This window comes from Lithobates pipiens, unplaced genomic scaffold (genome assembly GCF_037356315.1).
Source record: "Lithobates pipiens isolate NorthernLeopardFrog02 unplaced genomic scaffold, aLitPip1_a1.2 Scaffold_23, whole genome shotgun sequence".
NCBI classification, from domain to species: Eukaryota; Metazoa; Chordata; class Amphibia; order Anura; family Ranidae; genus Lithobates; species Lithobates pipiens.
The window spans coordinates 6,717,310-6,739,856 of NW_027507785.1; the positions used below are offsets into that span (position 1 = coordinate 6,717,310).

Below are 22,547 nucleotides of genomic sequence, written 5' to 3' on the forward strand. Positions count from 1 at the left end.
CCTAGGCTTCTTCCAGACTTTGCTAGGGGGTTCTTAGAGCGGTGGCTAAGTGACCTCCAATTGATGGTGCCTGCAGAGTTCTAGACCCAACACTACTTGGCATAGCCAGCGTCTAGGTGTCTTCAAGTTTGGCATTCTGATCACCACTGTAAGGAGCGCTCTTCGCACTGACGTTCAATTCATTCATTTTAGCTGAGGTTCTCCGAGACTTGAAAACTATGGTAAGGGTTCCTCTGACGTAAAGTGGTGGAGAAAAGCTGCTCTAAATGAATGACGCGTAGTTTCCTCTGTGCACCTTGTATCATAAGTATAAAGCTAACTCTTTAACTAACAAAATATCCATTTAATCCTTTGGTGGTCGCCAGTTGCCCCAGAATCCCTTCTTCGCCCCAGAAAGTAGACGAGAACTTGCCTCTGACCCCGCACGGTTCAGGTCAGGAAGGGGTTACAGAGAGGTCCCGCACATTGCATCCACTAGATGGCGAGCTCAGCTGTCAAATGACCAATCACCTCCCAGAAAAGGCTGCTTTTTTTTCTTTTTTTTTTTTCTTCTTCTAATTCTTTTCATTGAAAAGGTTAATTCCAGTAGCTGAAAGAGGAGGAGGAGGAGGAGAAGCAGGAACTGAGAAACAACAACATCGCTGATTGCAAAGTAGCCCCAGTGCTGAGCTGCCTGGAGGTCAGTGCTAATGTAGATTGTCAGCTCTGCTGGGGAGACGGGTCGGTGCAGCGCTGTCACATTGCAGAGGAGGAAGAATAACAGTTCTGTAAAGTTTAGAGGTTGGGGCGGTCCATTCCCACAATTCGCAGATTTATTTATTTATTTTTTATTTATTTTTTTGGAGCTCGTGATTAGATCGTCAGCTCTGTGGCGAGGCTCCAGGTAAGTCGGTTTATTTATTGAGTAAGCGTTTATGTACTGCGCAAGTCTCAGCATGCTCAGTATTAGTGTCATGGCACCAGCAGTGCCATCCATTTATAAAAGGCAACGTGCACCCCAACACCCCTAAATGTAGGTCATCGGATTTTAAAGGGGAACTCCGGGTGGAACAAAAAAAAAAACAGAAGGTGCTGATTTGCAGAAATGTTGAGATCTCTACATATAACCTGCTGACAATTATTGTAACGGTTCCTGATGTTGCCGGGAAGATAAATCAGATAATTTCTTAAAATAGGCATTTAGAATAATAATAATAATTTGTTGTCTGGGGGGGGGGGGGGGGGCAGTGGGAGGTGTGACTTGTCTCTTCCCACCCCCAGCCATGACCGTCCGCTTTTAAATAGCTCAGATCTGTTTCATATGTTGTTTGGTATTTGTCAGCACTTTATACTGTTACGTTGAACTTTATACAGTTATTGAACATTTTACTCTCATTGCAACAATGTTATCTTGTTGCACTACATTGCACTGAATAATAAATTGATCTTTAATTGTTGCCTTGCAAAAGTATTCACCCCCCCCCCCCCTGGCTTTTTAACTATTTTGTTACATTATAGCCTTTAGTTAAATGTTGTTTTTTTTTTTTAACCACCTCAATACCGGGCACTTAAACACCTTCCTGCCCAGACCAATTTTGAGCTTTCAGCACTGTCGCAATTTGAATGACAATTGCGCGGTCATGCTACACTGTACCCAAATGAAATTATTATAATTTTTTCCCCACAAATAGATTTCTTTTGGTGGCATTTGATGACCTCTACGGTTTTTATTTTTTGCTAAACAAATAAAAAAAGACGGAAAATCTTGAAAAAAAATGTTTTTTTTTGTTTCAGTTTCAAAACCTTGTAAATAAGTACGTTTTCTCCTTCACTGATGGGCACTGATGGGGCTGCACTGACGAGCACTGATGAGGTGGCACTGATGGGCACCGATGAGGTGACACCAATGAAGTGGCACTGATGAGGTGGCATTGATGGGCACTGATATGTGGCACTGATAGGCCGCACTGATGGGCACTGAAAGGTGGCACTGATGGGCGACACGGATGGGCACTGATAGGTGGCACAACTTGGCACTGATAGCTGTCACGGATTTGGCATGGATAGGCGGCATGGATGGGCATGGATAGGCGGCACAGATGGGCATGGATGGGCACTGATAGGCGGCACAGATTGGCACTGATAGACGGCACGAATGGGCACTGATAGGCGTCACGGATGGGCACTGATAGGTGGCATTGTATTGTATTATACTGTACTGATGGATGCCAATCAGTGCCAAACAATAATGCATGCCAATCAGTGATGCCCATTGTGGGCAATGATTGGCATCCATTGTGGGCACTGATTGGCATCCATTGTGGGCACTGACTGGCACCCCTGGTGGTCTAGGGTGGCATACCTGGTGCTGGGCATCACTGGTGGTCTGGTGGCGTCCCTGGTGGTCCAGTTTGGGCAACCTCGGGGGGAGGGGGGCTGCACTGATAATCGATCAGCACAGACCCCCCCTGTCAGAGGAGCAGCCGATTGGCTCTCCTCTACTCGCGTCTGACAGATGCGAGTGAGGAAAAGCCGATCACCGGCTCTTCCTATTTACACTGTGATCAGCCGTGATTGGACACGGCTGATCACGTGGTAAAGAGTCTCCGGAGACTCTTTACCGAGATCGTAGTTGCGGGGGGTCAGACTGACACACCGCAACAACGATCGCCGCGATGTGCGGCCCCCGGGGGCACGCACCGGCTCAAAATGCTGATCACGTCATATGAAGTCCGGTCAGGATTTTGAAACCACCTTGCCGCTGTGTTTCTGCTATGGGGCGGGTGGCAAGTGGTTAAATCTGAATTATATGTGACGGATCAGAACACAATAGTCTAAGTTGGTGAAGTAAAATTAGAAAAATATATACATAAAACTATTTTTCAGAAATAAAAAACTGATAATCGGCATGTGCGGATGTATTCACCCCCTTTGTTATGAAGCCCATAAAAAGCTCTGGTGCAACCAATTACCTTCAGAAGTCACATAATTAGTGAAATGATGTCCACCTGTGTGCAATCTAAGTGTCACATGACCTGTCATTACATATATACACCTTTCTGAAAGGCCCCAGAGGCTGCAACACCTAAGCAAGAGGCACCATTAACCAAACACTGCCATGAAGGCTCCATTAAATCTATCATAACTAAATGGAAAGAACATGGCACAACAGCAAACCTGCCAAGAGACAGGCGCACACCAAAACTCATGGAGCGGGCAAGGAGGGTATTAATCAGAGAGGCAGCACAGAGACCTAAGGTAACCCTCGAGGAGCTGCAGGGTTCCACAGCAGAGACTGGAGTATCTGTACATAGGACGACAATAAGCCGTACGCTCCATAGAGTTGGGCTTTATGGCAGAGTGGCCAGAAGAAAGGCATTACTTTCAGCAAAAAACAAAATGGCACGTCTTGAGTTTGCGAAAAGGCATGTGGGAGACTCCCAAAATGTATGAAGGAAGGTGATCTGGTCTGATGTATGGAGGAAGGTGATCTGCTCTGATGTATGGAGGAAGGTGATCTGGTCTAATGTATGGAGGAAGGTGATCTGGTCTGATGTATGGAGGAAGGTGATCTGCTGTGATGTATGGAGGAAGGTGATCTGCTCTGATGTATGGAAGAAGGTGATCAGCTCTGATGTATGGAGGAAGGTGATCTGGTCTGATGTATGGAGGAAGGTGCTCTGGTCTGATGTATGGAGGAAGGTGATCTGCTCTGATGTATGGAGGAAGGTGATCTGCTCTGATGTATGGAGGAAGGTGATCTGCTCTGATGTATGGAGGAAGGTGATCTGGTCTGATGTATGGAGGAAGGTGATCTGCTCTGATGTATGGAGGAAGGTGATCTGCTCTGATGTATGGAGGAAGGTGCTCTGGACTGATGTATGGAGGAAGGTGATCTGCTCTGATGTATGGAGGAAGGTGATCTGGTCTGATGTATGGTGGAAGGTGATCTGGTCTGATGTATGGAGGAAGGTGATCTGCTCTGATGTATGGAGGAAGGTGATCTGCTCTGATGTATGGAGGAAGGTGATCTGGTCTGATGTATGGAGGAAGGTGATCTGCTCTGATGTACGGAGGAAGGTGCTCTGGTCTGATGTATGGAGGAAGGTGATCTGGTCTGATGTATGGAGGAAGGTGATCTGGTCTGATGTATGGAGGAAGGTGCTCTGGTCTGATGTATGGAGGAAGGTGATCTGGTCTGATGTATGGAGGAAGGTTCTCTGGTCTGATGTATGGAGGAAGGTGCTCTGGACTGATGTATGGAGGAAGGTGATCTGGACTGATGTATGGAGGAAGGTGATCTGCTCTGATGTATGGAGGAAGGTGTTCTGGTCTGATGTATGGAGGAAGGTGATCTGGTCTGATGTATGGAGGAAGGTGATCTGCTCTGATGTATGGAGGAAGGTGATCTGCTCTGATGTATGGAGGAAGGTGATCTGGTCTGATGTATGGAGGAAGGTGATCTGCTCTGATGTATGGAGGAAGGTGATCTGCTCTGATGTATGGAGGAAGGTGATCTGCTCTGATGTATGGAGGAAGGTGATCTGCTCTGATGTATGGAGGAAGGTGATCTGGTCTGATGTATGGAGGAAGGTGATCTGGTCTGATGTATGGAGGAAGGTGGTCTGGTCTGATGTATGGAGGAAGGTGCTCTGGTCTGATGTATGGAGGAAGGTGATCTGGTCTGATGTATGGAGGAAGGTTCTCTGGTCTGATGTATGGAGGAAGGTGCTCTGGACTGATGTATGGAGGAAGGTGATCTGGACTGATGTATGGAGGAAGGTGATCTGCTCTGATGTATGGAGGAAGGTGATCTGCTCTGATGTATGGAGGAAGGTGATCTGGTCTGATGTATGGAGGAAGGTGATCTGCTCTGATGTATGGAGGAAGGTGATCTGCTCTGATGTATGGAGGAAGGTGCTCTGGTCTGTTGTATGGAGGAAGGTGATCTGCTCTGATGTACGGAGGAAGGTGATCTGGTCTGATGTATGGAGGAAGGTGATCTGGTCTGATGTATGGAGGAAGGTGATCTGCTCTGATGTATGGAGGAAGGTGATCTGCTCTGATGTATGGAGGAAGGTGATCTGGTCTGATGTATGGAGGAAGGTGATCTGCTCTGATGTATGGAGGAAGGTGATCTGCTCTGATGTATGGAGGAAGGTGCTCTGGTCTGTTGTATGGAGGAAGGTGATCTGCTCTGATGTACGGAGGAAGGTGATCTGGTCTGATGTATGGAGGAAGGTGATCTGCTCTGATGTATGGAGGAAGGTGATCTGGTCTGATGTATGGAGGAAGGTGATCTGCTCTGATGTATGGAGGAAGGTGATCTGGTCTGATGTATGGAGGAAGGTGATCTGGTCTGATGTATGGAGGAAGGTGCTCTGGTCTGATGTATGGAGGAAGGTTCTCTGGTCTGATGTATGGAGGAAGGTTCTCTGGTCTGATGTATGGAGGAAGGTGCTCTGGACTGATGTATGGAGGAAGGTGATCTGGTCTGATGTATGGAGGAAGGTGCTCTGGTCTGATGTATGGAGGAAGGTGATCTGGTCTGATGTATGGAGGAAGGTGATCTGCTCTGATGTATGGAGGAAGGTGATCTGCTCTGATGTATGGAGGAAGGTTCTCTGGTCTGATGTATGGAGGAAGGTGATCTGGTCTGATGTATGGAGGAAGGGGATCTGGTCTGATGTATGGAGGAAGGTGCTCTGGTCTGATGTATGGAGGAAGGTGATCTGGTCTGATGTATGGAGGAAGGTGATCTGCTCTGATGTATGGAGGAAGGTGATCTGCTCTGATGTATGGAGGAAGGTGCTCTGGTCTGATGTATGGAGGAAGGTGATCTGGTCTGATGTATGGAGGAAGGTGATCTGGTCTGATGTATGGAGGAAGGTGATCTGCTCTGATGTATGGAGGAAGGTGATCTGCTCTGATGTATGGAGGAAGGTGCTCTGGTCTGATGTATGGAGGAAGGTGATCTGATCTGATGTATGGAGGAAGGTGCTCTGGTCTGATGTATGGAGGAAGGTGATCTGGTCTGATGTATGGAGGAAGGTGATCTGGTGTGATGTATGGAGGAAGGTGATCTGGTCTGATGTATGGAGGAAGGTGATCTGGTCTGATGTATGGATGAAGGTGATCTGGTCTGATGTATGGAGGAAGGTGATCTGGTCTGATGTATGGAGGAAGGTGATCTGCTCTGATGTATGGAGGAAGGTGCTCTGGTCTGATGTATGGAGGAAGGTGATCTGGTCTGATGTATGGAGGAAGGTGATCTGGTCTGATGTATGGAGGAAGGTGCTCTGGTCTGATGTATGGAGGAAGGTGATCTGGTCTGATGTATGGAGGAAGGTGATCTGGTCTGATGTATGGAGGAAGGTGATCTGCTCTGATGTATGGAGGAAGGTGCTCTGCTCTGATGTATGGAGGAAGGTGATCTGGTCTGATGTATGGAGGAAGGTGATCTGGTCTGATGTATGGAGGAAGGTGCTCTGGTCTGATGTATGGAGGAAGGTGCTCTGGTCTGATGTATGGAGGAAGGTGATCTGGTCTGATGTATGGAGGAAGGTGATCTGGTCTGATGTATGGAGGAAGGTGATCTGGTCTGATGTATGGAGGAAGGTGCTCTGGTCTGATGTATGGAGGAAGGTGATCTGCTCTGATGTATGGAGGAAGGTGCTCTGGTCTGATGTATGGAGGAAGGTGCTCTGATCTGATGTATGGAGGAAGGTGATCTGGTCTGATGTATGGAGGAAGGTGATCTGGTCTGATGTATGGAGGAAGGTGATCTGCTCTGATGTATGGAGGAAGGTGCTCTGCTCTGATGTATGGAGGAAGGTGCTCTGCTCTGATGTATGGAGGAAGGTGATCTGCTCTGATGTATGGAGGAAGGTGATCTTGTCTGATGTATGGAGGAAGGTGATCTGCTCTGATGTATGGAGGAAGGTGCTCTGCTCTGATGTATGGAGGAAGGTGATCTGGTCTGATGTATGGAGGAAGGTGATCTGGTCTGATGTATGGAGGAAGGTGATCAGCTCTGATGTATGGAGGAAGGTGCTCTGGTCTGATGTATGGAGGAAGGTGCTCTGGTCTGATGTATGGAGGAAGGTGATCTGGTCTGATGTATGGAGGAAGGTGATCTGGTCTGATGTATGGAGGAAGGTGATCTGGTCTGATGTATGGAGGAAGGTGATCTGGTCTGATGTATGGAGGAAGGTGATCTGGTCTGATGTATGGAGGAAGGTGATCTGGTCTGATGTATGGAGGAAGGTGATCTGGTCTGATGTATGGAGGAAGGTGATCTGGTCTGATGTATGGAGGAAGGTGATCTGGTCTGATGTATGGAGGAAGGTGATCTGGTCTGATGTATGGAGGAAGGTGATCTGGTCTGATGTATGGAGGAAGGTGCTCTGGAATGATGTATGGAGGAAGGTGATCTGCTCTGATGTATGGAGGAAGGTGATCAGCTCTGATGTATGGAGGAAGGTGCTCTGGTCTGATGTATGGAGGAAGGTGCTCTGGTCTGATGTATGGAGGAAGGTGATCTGCTCTGATGTATGGAGGAAGGTGATCTGCTCTGATGTATGGAGGAAGGTGATCTGCTCTGATGTATGGAGGAAGGTGATCTGGTCTGATGTATGGAGGAAGGTGATCTGGTCTGATGTATGGAGGAAGGTGGTCTGGTCTGATGTATGGAGGAAGGTGCTCTGGTCTGATGTATGGAGGAAGGTGATCTGGTCTGATGTATGGAGGAAGGTTCTCTGGTCTGATGTATGGAGGAAGGTGCTCTGGACTGATGTATGGAGGAAGGTGATCTGGACTGATGTATGGAGGAAGGTGATCTGCTCTGATGTATGGAGGAAGGTGTTCTGGTCTGATGTATGGAGGAAGGTGATCTGGTCTGATGTATGGAGGAAGGTGATCTGCTCTGATGTATGGAGGAAGGTGATCTGGTCTGATGTATGGAGGAAGGTGATCTGCTCTGATGTATGGAGGAAGGTGATCTGCTCTGATGTATGGAGGAAGGTGCTCTGGTCTGTTGTATGGAGGAAGGTGATCTGGTCTGATGTACGGAGGAAGGTGCTCTGGTCTGTTGTATGGAGGAAGGTGATCTGCTCTGATGTACGGAGGAAGGTGATCTGGTCTGATGTATGGAGGAAGGTGATCTGCTCTGATGTATGGAGGAAGGTGATCTGGTCTGATGTATGGAGGAAGGTGATCTGCTCTGATGTATGGAGGAAGGTGATCTGGTCTGATGTATGGAGGAAGGTGATCTGGTCTGATGTATGGAGGAAGGTTCTCTGGTCTGATGTATGGAGGAAGGTTCTCTGGTCTGATGTATGGAGGAAGGTGCTCTGGACTGATGTATGGAGGAAGGTTCTCTGGTCTGATGTATGGAGGAAGGTGATCTGGTCTGATGTATGGAGGAAGGTGCTCTGGTCTGATGTATGGAGGAAGGTGATCTGGTCTGATGTATGGAGGAAGGTGATCTGGTCTGATGTATGGAGGAAGGTGATCTGCTCTGATGTATGGAGGAAGGTGCTCTGCTCTGATGTATGGAGGAAGGTGATCTGGTCTGATGTATGGAGGAAGGTGATCTGGTCTGATGTATGGAGGAAGGTGCTCTGGTCTGATGTATGGAGGAAGGTGCTCTGGTCTGATGTATGGAGGAAGGTGATCTGGTCTGATGTATGGAGGAAGGTGATCTGGTCTGATGTATGGAGGAAGGTGATCTGGTCTGATGTATGGAGGAAGGTGCTCTGGTCTGATGTATGGAGGAAGGTGATCTGCTCTGATGTATGGAGGAAGGTGCTCTGGTCTGATGTATGGAGGAAGGTGCTCTGATCTGATGTATGGAGGAAGGTGATCTGGTCTGATGTATGGAGGAAGGTGATCTGGTCTGATGTATGGAGGAAGGTGATCTGCTCTGATGTATGGAGGAAGGTGCTCTGCTCTGATGTATGGAGGAAGGTGCTCTGCTCTGATGTATGGAGGAAGGTGATCTGCTCTGATGTATGGAGGAAGGTGATCTTGTCTGATGTATGGAGGAAGGTGATCTGCTCTGATGTATGGAGGAAGGTGCTCTGCTCTGATGTATGGAGGAAGGTGATCTGGTCTGATGTATGGAGGAAGGTGATCTGGTCTGATGTATGGAGGAAGGTGATCAGCTCTGATGTATGGAGGAAGGTGATCAGCTCTGATGTATGGAGGAAGGTGCTCTGGTCTGATGTATGGAGGAAGGTGATCTGGTCTGATGTATGGAGGAAGGTGATCTGGTCTGATGTATGGAGGAAGGTGCTCTGGTCTGATGTATGGAGGAAGGTGATCTGGTCTGATGTATGGAGGAAGGTGATCTGGTCTGATGTATGGAGGAAGGTGATCTGGTCTGATGTATGGAGGAAGGTGATCTGGTCTGATGTATGGAGGAAGGTGATCTGGTCTGATGTATGGAGGAAGGTGCTCTGGAATGATGTATGGAGGAAGGTGATCTGCTCTGATGTATGGAGGAAGGTGATCAGCTCTGATGTATGGAGGAAGGTGCTCTGGTCTGATGTATGGAGGAAGGTGCTCTGGTCTGATGTATGGAGGAAGGTGATCTGCTCTGATGTATGGAGGAAGGTGATCTGCTCTGATGTATGGAGGAAGGTGATCTGCTCTGATGTATGGAGGAAGGTGATCTGGTCTGATGTATGGAGGAAGGTGATCTGGTCTGATGTATGGAGGAAGGTGGTCTGGTCTGATGTATGGAGGAAGGTGCTCTGGTCTGATGTATGGAGGAAGGTGATCTGGTCTGATGTATGGAGGAAGGTTCTCTGGTCTGATGTATGGAGGAAGGTGCTCTGGACTGATGTATGGAGGAAGGTGATCTGGACTGATGTATGGAGGAAGGTGATCTGCTCTGATGTATGGAGGAAGGTGTTCTGGTCTGATGTATGGAGGAAGGTGATCTGGTCTGATGTATGGAGGAAGGTGATCTGCTCTGATGTATGGAGGAAGGTGATCTGGTCTGATGTATGGAGGAAGGTGATCTGCTCTGATGTATGGAGGAAGGTGATCTGCTCTGATGTATGGAGGAAGGTGCTCTGGTCTGTTGTATGGAGGAAGGTGATCTGGTCTGATGTACGGAGGAAGGTGCTCTGGTCTGTTGTATGGAGGAAGGTGATCTGCTCTGATGTACGGAGGAAGGTGATCTGGTCTGATGTATGGAGGAAGGTGATCTGCTCTGATGTATGGAGGAAGGTGATCTGGTCTGATGTATGGAGGAAGGTGATCTGCTCTGATGTATGGAGGAAGGTGATCTGGTCTGATGTATGGAGGAAGGTGATCTGGTCTGATGTATGGAGGAAGGTTCTCTGGTCTGATGTATGGAGGAAGGTTCTCTGGTCTGATGTATGGAGGAAGGTGCTCTGGACTGATGTATGGAGGAAGGTTCTCTGGTCTGATGTATGGAGGAAGGTGCTCTGGTCTGATGTATGGAGGAAGGTGATCTGGTCTGATGTATGGAGGAAGGTGATCTGCTCTGATGTATGGAGGAAGGTGATCTGCTCTGATGTATGGAGGAAGGTTCTCTGGTCTGATGTATGGAGGAAGGTGATCTGGTCTGATGTATGGAGGAAGGGGATCTGGTCTGATGTATGGAGGAAGGTGCTCTGGTCTGATGTATGGAGGAAGGTGATCTGGTCTGATGTATGGAGGAAGGTGATCTGCTCTGATGTATGGAGGAAGGTGATCTGCTCTGATGTATGGAGGAAGGTGCTCTGGTCTGATGTATGGAGGAAGGTGATCTGGTCTGATGTATGGAGGAAGGTGATCTGGTCTGATGTATGGAGGAAGGTGATCTGCTCTGATGTATGGAGGAAGGTGATCTGCTCTGATGTATGGAGGAAGGTGCTCTGGTCTGATGTATGGAGGAAGGTGATCTGATCTGATGTATGGAGGAAGGTGCTCTGGTCTGATGTATGGAGGAAGGTGATCTGGTCTGATGTATGGAGGAAGGTGATCTGGTGTGATGTATGGAGGAAGGTGATCTGGTGTGATGTATGGAGGAAGGTGATCTGGTCTGATGTATGGATGAAGGTGATCTGGTCTGATGTATGGAGGAAGGTGATCTGGTCTGATGTATGGAGGAAGGTGATCTGCTCTGATGTATGGAGGAAGGTGCTCTGGTCTGATGTATGGAGGAAGGTGATCTGGTCTGATGTATGGAGGAAGGTGATCTGGTCTGATGTATGGAGGAAGGTGCTCTGGTCTGATGTATGGAGGAAGGTGATCTGGTCTGATGTATGGAGGAAGGTGATCTGGTCTGATGTATGGAGGAAGGTGATCTGCTCTGATGTATGGAGGAAGGTGCTCTGCTCTGATGTATGGAGGAAGGTGATCTGGTCTGATGTATGGAGGAAGGTGATCTGGTCTGATGTATGGAGGAAGGTGCTCTGGTCTGATGTATGGAGGAAGGTGCTCTGGTCTGATGTATGGAGGAAGGTGATCTGGTCTGATGTATGGAGGAAGGTGATCTGGTCTGATGTATGGAGGAAGGTGATCTGGTCTGATGTATGGAGGAAGGTGCTCTGGTCTGATGTATGGAGGAAGGTGATCTGCTCTGATGTATGGAGGAAGGTGCTCTGGTCTGATGTATGGAGGAAGGTGCTCTGATCTGATGTATGGAGGAAGGTGATCTGGTCTGATGTATGGAGGAAGGTGATCTGGTCTGATGTATGGAGGAAGGTGATCTGCTCTGATGTATGGAGGAAGGTGCTCTGCTCTGATGTATGGAGGAAGGTGCTCTGCTCTGATGTATGGAGGAAGGTGCTCTGCTCTGATGTATGGAGGAAGGTGATCTTGTCTGATGTATGGAGGAAGGTGATCTGCTCTGATGTATGGAGGAAGGTGCTCTGCTCTGATGTATGGAGGAAGGTGATCTGGTCTGATGTATGGAGGAAGGTGATCTGGTCTGATGTATGGAGGAAGGTGATCAGCTCTGATGTATGGAGGAAGGTGCTCTGGTCTGATGTATGGAGGAAGGTGCTCTGGTCTGATGTATGGAGGAAGGTGATCTGGTCTGATGTATGGAGGAAGGTGATCTGGTCTGATGTATGGAGGAAGGTGCTCTGGTCTGATGTATGGAGGAAGGTGATCTGGTCTGATGTATGGAGGAAGGTGATCTGGTCTGATGTATGGAGGAAGGTGATCTGGTCTGATGTATGGAGGAAGGTGATCTGGTCTGATGTATGGAGGAAGGTGATCTGGTCTGATGTATGGAGGAAGGTGCTCTGGAATGATGTATGGAGGAAGGTGATCTGGTCTGATGTATGGAGGAAGGTGATCTGGTCTGATGTATGGAGGAAGGTGCTTTGGTCTGATGTATGGAGGAAGGTGATCTGGTCTGATGTATGGAGGAAGGTGCTCTGGTCTGATGTATGGAGGAAGGTGATCTGGTCTGATGTATGGAGGAAGGTGATCTGGTCTGATGTATGGAGGAAGGTGATCTGGTCTGATGTATGGAGGAAGGTGATCTGGTCTGATGTATGGAGGAAGGTGCTTTGGTCTGATGTATGGAGGAAGGTGATCTGGTCTGATGTATGGAGGAAGGTGCTCTGATCTGATGTATGGAGGAAGGTGATCTGGTCTGATGTATGGAGGAAGGTGCTTTGGTCTGATGTATGGAGGAAGGTGATCTGGTCTGATGTATGGAGGAAGGTGATCTGGTCTGATGTATGTAGGAAGGTGATCTGCTCTGATGTATGGAGGAAGGTGATCTGGTCTGATGTATGGAGGAAGGTGCTCTGGTCTGATGTATGGAGGAAGGTGATCTGGTCTGATGTATGGAGGAAGGTGATCTGGTCTGATGTATGGAGGAAGGTGATCTGGTCTGATGTATGGAGGAAGGTGATCTGATCTGATGTATGGAGGAAGGTGATCTGGTCTGATGTATGGAGGAAGGTGATCTGGTCTGATGTATGGAGGAAGGTGATCTGGTCTGATGTATGTAGGAAGGTGATCTGCTCTGATGTATGGAGGAAGGTGATCTGCTCTGATGTATGGAGGAAGGTGCTCTGGTCTGATGTATGGAGGAAGGTGATCTGGTCTGATGTATGGAGGAAGGTGATCTGGTCTGATGTATGGAGGAAGGTGATCTGGTCTGATGTATGGAGGAAGGTGATCTGGTCTGATGTATGGTGGAAGGTGATCTGGTCTGATGTATGGAGGAAGGTTCTCTGGTCTGATGTATGGAGGAAGGTGATCTGATCTGATGTATGGAGGAAGGTGATCTGGTCTGATGTATGGAGGAAGGTGATCTGGTCTGATGTATGGAGGAAGGTGATCTGCTCTGATGACACTAAAAGTGAACTTTTTGGCCATCAAAGAAAACGCTATGTCTGGGGCAAACCCAACACATCACATCACCCAAAGAACACCATCCCCACTGTGAAACATGGTGATGGCAGCATTATGCTGTGGGGATGTTTTTCAGCAGTCAGGACTGGGAAACTGGTCAGAGTTGAGGGAAAGATGACTGGTGCTAAATACAGGGATGTTCTTGAGCATAACCTGTACCGCTCTGTGTGTGATTTGAGGCTAGGATGGAGGTTCACCTTCCAGCAGGACAATGACCCCAAAGCAACACTTGAGTGGTTTAAGGGGAAACATGGAAGTGTGTTGGAATGGCCTAGTCAAAGCCGAGACCTCAATCCAATAGAAAATCTGTGGTCAGATTTTATTGCTTCACAATAAAAAATAAAAAAAATCTTCAAAGTTGTGGGCGTGTTCTGTAAATTAAATAATGCAAATTCTCAAACAATCCATGTTAATTTCAGGACGTGAGGCAAAAAAACCCACAGAAAATGCCAAGGGGGGTGAATACTTTTGCAAGGCACTGTATATTGTTACATTGAACTAATACCACCCCATTGCACTTTATACTATTTCATTGAACCTTATACTGCTACATTGAACTTTATATTGTTACATTACAATTTATACTGAACCTAAGACCATCCCATTGCACTCTACACTTTTACATTGCACGCCATATCATCTTATTGCAGTATATACTATTACATTGGACTTTATATTGTTACACTGTTCTCAATACCACCCCATTGCACTTTATACTATTACACTGAACCTCATAATGTTACATTGCACTACATGCTGTTACATCAAATTTATACCATCCCATTGGACTTTTGTACTGGCACTTTGAACCTTATACTATTACATTCAACTTTATACTATCTCATTACACTACTTGCTGTTGAACTTCATACTATTACATTGAACTTTATATTGTTACAGCGATCTTATTCCACCCTGTTGCACTTTTTTCTATTATATTGCACCTTATACTGTTACTTTGATCTTTATACTGTTACATCAAACTTTATACCATCCCATCGGATAATATACTGTTACATCAAACCTAATACCACTCAATTGCACTTTATACTCTTACACGGGGGCGGACTGACCATTCGGGCACTTGGGTACTGCCCGAGGGCCCCATGCCACTAAGGGGCCCCATCAGGGTTGCCAGCCTCAATAAAACCAAGGACAGTATGTAAAAATCGGTGTTTTTTTTAAAAAAATCCCAAGATTATAGCTGCCCCGCCTCTCCAGTACCTTTTCAGTGTGTGTATGTGTATTCTGTGTGCGCATACTGTATGTGTGTGTGTTTGTATATACTGTGTGGCCCCATAATCTATTGCCCGGGGGCCCCATAATCTCCTGTTGCCTGGGGGGCCCCATAATCTCCTGTTGCCTGGGGGGCCTCATAATCTCCTGTTGCCTGGGGGACCCCATAATCTCCTGTTGCCTGGGGGGCCTCATAATCTCCTGTTGCCCGGGGACCCCATCATCTCCTATTGCCCGGGGGCCCCATGAGTTGTCAGTCCGCCCCTGCTCTTACATTTAACCTTATACCGTTACATTACACTACATACTGTTACATTGCAGTTTATGCCGCTACATCAAACTTTATACCATCCCATTGGACACGACACTTTTACATTGCACTTCATATCATCTTATTGCAGTATATATTGTTACATTGCGATCTATACTATTACATTGAACTTTATATTGTTACATTGAACATAATACCATCCTATCGCACTTTACACTGTTACATTGTATACACTTTTACACTGAGCTTTATACCATCTTATGACAGTATATACCATTACATTACAATTTATACTTTTACATTGGACTTTATATTGTTACATCGAACCTAATACTACCCCTTTGCACTTTATACTATTTTATTGAACCTTATACCATTACATTGCAATTTATACCGTTATATTAAACTTTATACAATCCCATTGGACTTTATACTGTTACATTAAACCTAATACCATCCCATTGCACACTACACTTTTAAATTGCACTTTATACCATCTTATTGCAGTGTATACTCTTCTATACTATTAGGCCTGCTTCACATTTATTCAGGTTACGGTTTGCATACTCCAGGTGCATTTTGAGTTTTTCAATACGCGTTTTTTTTTTTTTTTTGATCCATTGAAGTCTATGGAACCAAAATCCAGAAAAAAAAAAAAAAGTCCCCGGCCCTTTCCGTAAAATGCCCAGATGTGAACGTGACCCTACGGATGTAAATAAAGATGTCCGCTTGGCGACTTCAGAAAGTAGGCTTAGTGTGGCCGAGTGCTGGGGGGTGTACCAAGATGGCCCGTGACAGAACGTCACCTCCGTTTACGAAATCTGACGGGTCACCTAATCTGACGGAACACCCGGTTCACCACCTGCCGACCCGCCGCCGTCATCATATTGCGGACGGGTCGGCGCGTTTCCCGTCAATCGCTGCAGCTGTACGTCGGCCATTTAAACAGCTCTGACAACTCATGGGGCCTCGTGGGGGCCCCCCCGGGCAATAGGCATTTTGGGGCCACACAGTATACACAAACACAGTATACAATCACACAGTATACACATACATGTACACACAGTATATTAAGACATGTTTCTATTGGCTGAGAAGGTACTGGAGGCAATTATGGGGCCCCCAAGCAATTATGGGGCCCCCAGGCATTTTGGGCCACACAGTATACACAAGCACAGTATACAATCACACAGTATACACATACATGTACACACAGTATACACAGACATGTTTCTATTGGCTGAGAAGGTACTGGAGGCGATTATGGGGCCCCCAGGCATTTTGGGGCCAAGCAGTATACACAAACACAGTGTACAATCACACAGTATACACATACATGTACACACAGTATATTAAGACATGTTTCTATTGGCTGAGAAGGTACTGGAGGCAATTATGGGGCCCCCAAGCAATTATGGGGCCCACAGGCATTTTGGGCTCACAGTATACACAAGCACAGTATACAATCACACAGTATACACATACATATACACACAGTATACACAGACATGTTTCTATTGGCTGAGAAGGTACTGGAGGCGATTATGGGGCCCCCAGGCATTTTGGGGCCAAGCAGTATACACAAACACAGTGTACAATCACACAGTATACACATACATGTACACACAGTATATAAAGTCACGTTTCTATTGGCTGAGAAGGTACTGGAGAAGTGGGGCAGCTATAATCTCTGAATTTTTAGACCAAAAGGATGTCGGTAAGGGACATTTCGGAGACAGATGTAAAAAAAAACACAGATTCTTACATACTGTCCCTGGTTTTACTGAGGCTGGCAACCCTGATGGGGCCCCCTAGTGGCCCGGGGCCCTTGGGCAGTGCCCGAATGATCAGTCCACCCCTGCACGTGGCCCCATTCTGTCAGGAGAGGAGAGACAGATCGTCTTTTCCTACTAGGTAGGAACAGCGATCTGGCTCCTCCTCTAGTCAGTCCCACACCCCCCCCCACAGTTAGAAACACCTAGCAGGGAACACATTTAACCCCTTGATTGCCCCTTAGTGTTAATCCCTTCCTTGCCAGTGTCATTTATACAGTAATCAGTGCCTTTTTTTTTTTTTTTAGATCTGATCGCTGTATAAATGTCACTGGTCCCCAAAAAGTGTCCGATCTGTCCACCGCAATGCCGCAGTCCCGCTGAAAATCGCAGATCGCCGACCATTACTAGTAAAAAAAAAAAAAAAATAATAATAATAAAAATGCCATAAATCTATCCACTATTTTGTAGAGGATATAACTTTTGCGCAAACCAATCAATATACGCTTATTGGGATTTTTTACCAAAAATATGTAGAAGAATACGTATCGGCCTGAACTGAGGATGAGTTTTTAAAAATTTTTTTTTTTTGGGATATGTATTATAGCAAATAGTAAAAAATATTAAAAAAACTTTTTTTTTTTTTTTTTAATTGTCGGTCTTTTTTTGTTTATAGCGCAAAAAATAAAAACCGCAGAGGTGATCAAATACCATCAAAAGAAAGCTCTATTTGTGGGGGGAAAAAAAGGACGTCAATTTTGTTTGGGCACAGCGTCGCAATTGTCAGTTAAAGCGACGCTGTGCCCTTTTTTGTAAAAAAACAAAAACGGTCTTAACATTAAGGGGGGGGGGGATTCTTTCGGTGCTTAAGTGGTTAAAGCTTGTAGGAGGAGTTTTCATTCTACTCTGACTGTCCTATGAGGCCGCAGAACCCCTGATTCTCTCTCTCTGGGCGGTGCTGATTGGCCCTGTGCTAATCACATGCACCCTCTGAGGAAAAAAAATAAAAACTCTCTAGCCATACACACCAAACTGAGCATGTGCAGAGCGCCCCCCCAAGGCTCTGTACTATCAGCAGATGGATTGGGGACAGTAGAAGAATGCGAGGATCAGATAAGACAGGATCAAACAGCCTTTTTTTTTATACAATGCAGAGGATTAACCCCATAGGTTCCACAGTGAGTATAACAAGCAGTTAGGGGCTGCAGATAAGACGGGGTATGTCGCTTTTGCAATAAAAGCTCGCCTGCTCGCCGTTTCTTACAGCCCAACTTTAGCTCCCGCTTTAATAGCACCCCGTTGCACATTATGCTATTGCACTGGGCTTCAGCCCCGGAAGATTTTACCCCCCTTTTCCTGACCAGAGCACTTTTTGCGATTCGGCACTGCGTCGCTTTAACTGGAAACTGCGCGGTCGTGCGACGTGGCACCCAAACAAAATTGACGTCCTTTTTTTCCCCACAAAGGACAGTCAGAGTAGAATGAAAAATCCTCCTACAAGCTTTAACCACTTTTAGGACCGAAAGAATTTCCCCCCTTAATGTTCAGGCCTTTTTTTTTTTGTTGTTTACAAAAAAGAGCACTGTGTCGCTTTAACTGACAATTGCGCGGTCGTGCGACGCTGTGTCCAAACAAAATTGACGTCCTCCCCCCCCCCCCCCACAAATAGAGCTTTCTTTTGGTGGTATTTGAACACCCCTGAGGTTTTTATTTTTTGCGCTATAAACAAAAAAAGAGCGATGATTTTGGGAAAAAAAAAGCAATATTTTTTTACATTTTACTATAATAAATATCCCCCCAAAAAAATATATATAAAAAAAAAAATGTCTTCCTCAGTTTAGGCCGATACGTATTCTTCTACATATTTTTGGTAAAAAAAAAAAATCGCAATAAGCGTATATTGATTGGTTTGCGCAAAAGTTATAGCGTCTACAAAATAGGGGATAGATTTATGTTTTTTTTTATTTTATTTTTTTATTAGTAATGGCGGCTACCTGAGATTTTTATCGCGACTCCGACATTATGGCGGACACATCGGAAGCTTTTGACGCTATTTTGGGACCATTGCCATTTATGCAGCGATCAGAGCTATAAAAATGCAGTGATTACTGTGTAAATGACACTGGCAGGGAAGGGGGTTAAACACTAGGGGGGGGGGCAATCAAGGGGTTAAGTGTGTCCTAGGGAGTGAATCTAACTGTGGGGGGGGGGAGGCTACCACTGACATGACAGCGATCACCGCTCCCGATGACAGGGAGCAGTAGATCTCTGTCGTGTCACTAGGCAGAAAGGGGGAAATGCCTTGTTTACATAGACAGCTCCCCCCGTTCTTCCGCTCCGTGACACGTATCGCGTCTTCGAGTCCGCGGGACCCACGGGCACGGTAACGGAGTACGCGGCGGGAGCGCGCGCGCCCACAATGCCGCATCTTAAAGGGGACGTACCTGTATGCCCCAGCCGCGCCATTGAGCCGACGTACATCATTGCGCGCTGGTTGGCATGCGGTTAATGTTACATTGAACTTTATATAGTTACATTGTATTTTATTTGATACATTGAATTTCATTCTGTTACAATGAACTTCATTATAAAAATCATTGTTTATATACGGGACTTTTTAGGGGCCAAGTAGATAAATATCATAAACTGGTGTCATAATAAAAGACGTTTTTATTGGCAAAAGACGTCAATAAAATCTTCTTTTGTTATGACAGTTTATGGTATTTATATTATGTAGTTATATACTTAACCGCTTTAAGGACCGGGCCTCTTTTTCAGACTCGGTGTTTACAAGTTTAAAAACTGTTTTTGTTTTTTTTTTTTGCTAGAAAATTACTTAGAACCCCCCAAACATTAAATTTTGTTTTTTTTTTTTTTTTTTATAAAATGGCGGTCATTGTGATACTTTCTGTCACACCGTATTTGCGCGGCGGTCTTACAAGCGCACTTTTTTTTTTAAAAAAATACACTTTTTTTTTAAATTAATAAATAAGGCAACAGTAAAGTTAGCCCATTTCTTTTTTGTTATATTGTGAAAGATAATGTTACGCCGAGTATATTGTTAACCCAACATGTCACGCTTCAAAATTGCGCCCCCGCTCATAGAATGGCGACAAAACTTTTACCCTTAAAAATCTCCATAGGGTGATGTTTAACAAATTCTACCGGTTGCATGCTTTGCGTTACAGAGGGCTAGAATTATTGCTCTCGCTCTGCCGATCGCGGCGATACCTCACACGTGTGGTTTGAACGCCGTTTTCATATGCGGGGCGCTACTCACGTATGCGTTCGCTTCTGCGCACGAGCTCAGCGGGACGGGGCGCGCTTAATTTTTTTTTTTTTATTATTTATTTTACCTTTTATTTTTACACTGTTTTAAATTCTATTCTATTAAATTCTGTTGCAGTGTAAAAGAAATTACTTTAATTAAACACCAATTCAACTGTCGATGCTGTGCCAGGTGTTTTTCGGGGGCTATGCCAGGGATCTGTAGTCATGGTAAATGCAGCCCTGTGGGTCCTTGATCTGCCCCCATATGCCAATAAGTGACAGCCCAGAGCAGCATAGAGATGGGGGCAGGGAGTATACCTAGGCAGACACAGCTTCCCCCCCATTATCAACCCTGTACATGTTACATTGACATTTCTCTTCCCCAGTAATCATTTACTGTTCATGATGCCTTAAAGCCTTGGTGCCCAACCTACAGCCCAAGGACTGCATTGTGGCCCCTTGGCCCTAATTGTGTGGCCTCCAGTGTCTCTGCAGAGTTAGGGTTGGTAGTCTGTGTTTTCCTTACCAAGGTGCTTGTTCATGCCAGTGAAGGAAAAACTTTCTCCCGTAGTATGTCTGCAGTCTCTGACCATCTCCTGTACTATGTCTGCAGTCTCTGACCATCTCCTGTATCATGTCTGCAGTCCCTGACCATCTCCTGTATCATGTCTGCAGTCTCTGACCATCTCCTGTATCATGCTTGCAGTCTCTGACCATCTCCTGTACTATGTTTGCAGTCTCTGACCATCTCCTGTATCATGTCTGCAGTCTCTGACCATCTCCTGTACCATGTCTGCAGTCTCTGACCATCTCCTGTACCATGTCTGCAGTCTCTGACCATCTCCTGTATCATGTCTGCAGTCTCTGACCATCTCCTGTATCATGTCTGCAGTCTCTGACCATCTCCTGTACCATGTCTGCAGTCTCTGACCATCTCCTGTACTATGTCTACAGTCTCTGACTGTCTCCTGTACTATGTCTGCAGTCTCTGACCATCTCCTGTACTATGTCTACAGTCTCTGACTGTCTCCTGTACTATGTCTGCAGTCTCTGACCATCTCCTGTACTATGTCTGCAGTCTCTGACCATCTCCTGTATCATGTCTGCAGTCCCTGACCATCTCCTGTATCATGTCTGCAGTCTCTGACCATCTCCTGTACCATGTCTGCAGTCTCTGACCATCTCCTGTAGTATGTCTGCAGTCTCTGATCCTCTCCTGTATCATGTCCGCAGTCTGACCATCTCCCGTAGTATGTCTGCAGTCTCTGATCATCTCCTGTAGTATGTCTGCAGTCTCTGACCATCTCCTGTATCATGCCTGCAGTCTCTGACCATCTCCTGTACTATGTTTGCAGTCTCTGACCATCTCCTGTATCATGTCTGCAGTCTCTGACCATCTCCTGTACCATGTCTGCAGTCTCTGACCATCTCCTGTAGTATGTCTGCAGTCTCTGATCATCTCCTGTATCATGTCTGCAGTCTGACCATCTCCCGTAGTATGTCTGCAGTCTCTGATCATCTCCTGTACTATGTCTGCAGTCTCTGACCATCTCCTGTATCATGTCTGCAGTCTGACCATCTCCCCTAGTATGTCTGCAGTCTCTGATCATCTCCTGTACTATGTCTGCAGTCTCTGACCATCTCCTGTAGTATGTCTGCAGTCTCTGATCATCTCCTGTAATATGTCTGCAGTCTCTGATCATCTCCTGTATCATGTCTGCAGTCTCTGACCATCTCCTGTATCATGTCTGCAGTCTCTGACAATCATTTACACAATGTGACTCAAAAGTACTGAAGCCATGCAACCGACATTTATAAAACACAGCCAAAAGTATCAGCCACCATACTATACAGTATTCATGACAAAGTCACTTTAAAGCTGAGCTCCAGGCAATCAGCTGAACTCACAGATGAAATACAGAGAGTTCTGCCTGCCAAAGGATTTGTATTGCTGTCCAACCAGTCTAAAGATTTACACAGCTCTGCCACACAGCACAGCCCTGTATTCTGCTTGAATCTCAGTGTTTTTTCTGTATTTCTACCAGATATGTGCAGTCATCCAGTGTGAGATTTTTCTTTCCTGTCATAAAGACCGCTCACTGCTGGTCTCTCTCCTTGTGCAGGGTGACTGGTCTTGACTCTGCCCCCTCTAGTAGTCTTCTACAGGCATCCAGTAGAGGATGGAGCCTACTGGGCCCCTCCCACTCAGCTTGGCTGAGGTCCCCCATCCCCCTAGCCGAGATCCTCCATAGCTGAACACCTTCATAGCTGAGGTTCTCCATAGCTCAGTACCTTCATAACTGAACACCTCCATCCCCCATAGCTGAGCATATTTATAGCTGGGGTCCCCCCCCCCCTATAGCTAAGCACAGTCATAGCTGAGGTCCTCCATAGCTGAGCACCTTCATAGCTGAGCTCCACCATCCTTCATAGCTGAGCACCTCCATCAACTATAGCTGAGCACCTCCATCCTTCATAGCTGAGCACCTCCATCAACTATAGCTGAGCACCTCCATCCTTCATAGCTGAGCACCTCCATCAACTATAGCTGAGGTCCTTCATCCTCCATAGCTGACATCCTCAGTCCCCCATAGATGAGCACCTTCGTACCTGAGCACCTCCATCCC

General features: G+C 46.3%; 1 protein-coding gene across 9 annotated transcripts in view; it reads left to right on the forward strand.

The window, feature by feature from the left end:
- Positions 1-571: 571 nt before the first annotated feature.
- ARAP1 (ArfGAP with RhoGAP domain, ankyrin repeat and PH domain 1) overlaps positions 572-22,547 on the forward strand; it is a 386,059-nt gene continuing 364,083 nt past the window's right edge. For 6 of the 9 annotated variants that reach the window (XM_077451134.1, XM_077451138.1, XM_077451139.1 and 3 more), the window contains exon 1: positions 619-883. The gene's annotated coding sequence lies outside the window, so the exon portion shown is untranslated. Of the gene's footprint in view, positions 884-22,547 lie in introns of all 9 variants that reach the window. The other 3 variants (XM_077451142.1, XM_077451143.1, XM_077451137.1) reach the window with 2 other exon arrangements.